At 43.5% G+C, this 3797-nt stretch overlaps 1 long non-coding RNA gene across 1 annotated transcript; it reads left to right on the forward strand.

Moving 5' to 3' along the window:
• The first annotated feature begins 6 nt into the window (after positions 1-6).
• On the forward strand, positions 7-3462 carry LOC123052592 (uncharacterized). The gene is made up of 3 exons (XR_006424781.1): positions 7-420; positions 532-2399; positions 2569-3462. It is a non-coding gene; the product is annotated as an uncharacterized lncRNA (long non-coding RNA).
• Positions 3463-3797: the final 335 nt, after the last annotated feature.

Consider the following 3797-nt stretch of genomic DNA (forward strand, 5'->3'; position numbering starts at 1 on the left):
CCACCCCCATCGGCGACCTCCCCTAACCCCATCACCACCGGCGACTTCCCTCCCTTGCTCCTCAACCCAACCCAACCCCGATTTGATTCAGTTCAGAGACGAATCCCCTCCCACATCACTGCCACCGCCACACACTGCCGATCCCCTCACATCCAGCCAGTGGCCATGGCCTCCGGTATCTCCCCGACAGTCGCCACTCCCGTACCCTCTCTAGTCCCCTCCCCTCCCCTGCCCTCACCAGAAGAGGAAGAGAAGAGGGTCAGGCGGATCAGGCGGCCGCCATGGCGCGACCAGATCCGCCACGGTTTCCCCGCGCGTTGTCCACGGGCTCGACTCCAGGGACTGGGTCATGGTCTGCGAGGCCCTCAACGACGCGTGCCGCCTCGCCATCCACCACCCCGCCCTCCTCGTCCCCATCCTGTAAGTTCTTTGATCCCCTCTGTCATTGCTGCTCTTGGCTTCTGTTTTGGCGAATTCCGTTGGGGATCTGACCCGAGAATCGATCGTCCATCCGCGGGTGCTGATTGGCAGGGAGAAGGTGGTGCTGATTGGCAGGGTGAAGGCGGTTGCTGATTGGCAGGGTGAAGAACCCGCGCAGCGCCGTGCTCAAGACCTCCGTGATGGCATGCACGGACGTCTTCACGGCCTTCGGCAACCTCTCCTTGAGCAGCAGCTGTAGCAGCAGCTTGTCCAAGCCGATGCAGTTGGAGTTCATATATATTTCTCCAAAAATTATACTCTCACTGTGTAGAATCTTTTGGGCCTGAATCGTTGGTTGAGTTTAGGTCAAAAGCATCTGTATGCCAATAGTTTTGATGTTGTTTTGTGCTATATACTTCAGGGAACAGTTAACTCATTAATTAAGATGTCGAGGTACTATCAACTAGATCTGTTCACACACATACTTTAGTAACCAGCTCCATTAATCATCTGATCAGCTATGTAAACTAATCACTGAACCTGGAAATTATGTGCTTTGATAGAACACGGAAACTAATCAAATGCAGAAGAGTTGTTTCAGTTTGAGTTCTGTTTGAAATGTTACAACTTCAGAATTCTGGGAACTTTCCATAAAGTTTGCATCAGTTTAGTGGGTTCACCTATATTATGTTGTTGGAACCTAGTTCATGATGAACTGATTTAACTCTCTACTGGAATATTATTGTTTTCTTTATGGGAGGAATATAGTGTATTAGTTGATGTAAATTTGTTTGGGTTCAGACCTATGCTTCCTCCACTGTTTTGTAGAGTTGGCTAATTTTAGATGCTGCATAATAACCTTTAAGGTTGTGGCCAATTTTAGATGCTGCATAATAATCTTTATACTGCATAATAAAAAATTGTACCGAAGATGAATGGTCGATTAGTTTTAGCTTCAAGCCATTTTAGTATATTCTTTGTACATGTGGCCTGTGGGTATAACTAGTTTGCTGTAGTTCATCCGTGATGTCCAGTAGCTATGAGATCCGAGGGATGCCGACCATTCGAGCCACTTAACTTATTCAGCTTTCACTCTACAATCTTGCTAATTTAAAGTCACTAGGGGGCTTTCCCCAACTGTCCATAGGCCCTAAAAAAACTTATTCAGCTTTGGCCATCCTCATTTGCTATGCTAGGTATAATGTAAACTCTCTTCTGAATTTGATTTGTACCAGTTTGACTTTCCTAAGTTTCTTTTCTTGTTAGCAGAGCTTACACTATCTTTCTATAGGTGCCGCCGGATTCGAGGGTGGTGCCCGAGCCTCCACTGGAGCATGGATCAGCCGTGCAGGAGGTGGAGCTCCACATGGATCACGACTTGGTCGTTGTGGGGGCCTGGACCATCAAGCTCGCGGGCGAGATGGACGGCCTCGACAACGGAGGCGCGCGTGAGATCCTGGGGTTGACCAATCCATAGGGTGCCACATCTTCCCTCTGGGTCGCCTGATGTAGCCATACTGTCGCCGGATCTCCTCCCCCCTCTCTCTGTGTGTTTTTCTGTCAATAGCTAGTAGCATAAGTTGGAGCTGGCTGTACCAGGAACTTAATCTGCATTTATTCAACTAGATCAAGTACAAGTACATTAGTTCGTAATCTGCTATTAATACATCTCCTATTCATAAATTTCCTGAAGTAGTGCATGCATATATTTAGGTGCTGGTTAATTAGAAAATGGATGTGATTTCTAACTTGATTGCTGTAGGCTACAAGATATATCTTTGTTGGTTCATCTTGCTGTAGAATATGCCCTTGTTCATTCATTTATGTGTATTGCTATTTACCTCTGGTGACATGTGAGAAGCACTCATCTATATGTTTATATTTTGAGCAGCTGGGTACAACTACAGTTGCAGAATCATCCATCCAAATTTTGGGAGGATGGCATAAAAGATTAGATAACCCATGCTTTTGAAATCATGGTAAGCTTCACAAGCTTGTAAGGTGTTTTCTGTTTTCAAGCGACTTTACATCAAGTTACTGTTTCTCAACTGAAATTCTAGACTGTATAGCTCTTTATTGTTCTCTCCACTTATTTGTACAGCCAAGGATGCTTACTTAACTGTATAGCTCTTTATTGTTCTTTTCCAGGTATTCTATTTATGCTCCATCCCGAAATCTATTGTGCACTGCCAAGTCCATGAGGCGAAGCACTCACTGCTTGACCATTTCTTTACTGAACTGGGAGCAACAGAGGCAAGATATTCGAAACAAGTTGAAGTCCTTTCGATTCTTGATTTCTAGCATACACATGCAACCTGATTGGTGATGTTACTGTAGATATGATGGCAGTGCTTACTATTTTTTGATTTGATGCATGTTACCTTCGTTTTTGTCTATGCCTTCTTTAGTGTTTTGCCAGCTAACTAGTCTATTGGTCGTTTTGAAATATGAAGATGTTGCATGTAAGCACTATTGCTGGCAATTTGGCACATCATATTAGTCTTATCCCATGTTTTGTCACTAGCATACACTACAATCCCTTGTTTTGTCACTAGCATACACTACAGTTTTATTAAAAGGGGGGCATATCATTTGCCCTATATAATAGTGCTGATTTTGCGCTGATATGAACTTACAACAGTATTACATTGTAGTGTTTTCTACATGTTGTATCACTAGTTTCATGCTGCCTTCTCATTTGAACCTATTACTTGTTTTTGTTTTTATCCTTGATTAGTATCAATTGTTGTATTGTAGACTTAAAATTGTGGTGGTTCCTCCTTTACAGAAGCTCAAGTGTGAAGTCGTGAAGTGTGAAGCAAGTGTGAAGCCGTGAAGTGTGATGCCAAGTGTGAAGCCGTGAAGTCCAACTCATTGTAGCATATCTGTGTTGTAAAGATTGTAATAGATTTATTTAGTGGTATATTTGATGAATTTTATGTGTTCTTTGTTCTATTTGAACTATTGATTATGTATGTGATTTGAAAACTTGTGAAATGGAAACCTGTCCAGTGGGGCCACTTATGAAAATAATTTGTCAAATTTGTACATTTTTGACATGTGGGAGCAATTTGAGAGATGAAACTGACAAGTTGGACCCATCTGACTAGTGGGACCAGCTTGAATATATAATGGTTGAAAATACAAAATTAGTAGACTAAAAGGCCATGGCCCAGAAAATAAAAAGGCCGAATCAATGGCCCAAAGCCCATGTAGCTAGCGAAAATTACCAGGAAAAATAAATATTAAAAAGGCCGAATTGTTGGGCTCGGCCCATGTAAAACCCTGAATCGGACCGGGCTGATTCTTGTGCCACATCAGCTTGCCATGCTGGATGCCTACGTGGCCTGAGGAGGTTGCTAGTGACCAAAAATTTG

This window comes from Triticum aestivum, chromosome 2D (genome assembly GCF_018294505.1).
Source record: "Triticum aestivum cultivar Chinese Spring chromosome 2D, IWGSC CS RefSeq v2.1, whole genome shotgun sequence".
Classification (NCBI taxonomy): domain Eukaryota; kingdom Viridiplantae; phylum Streptophyta; class Magnoliopsida; order Poales; family Poaceae; genus Triticum; species Triticum aestivum.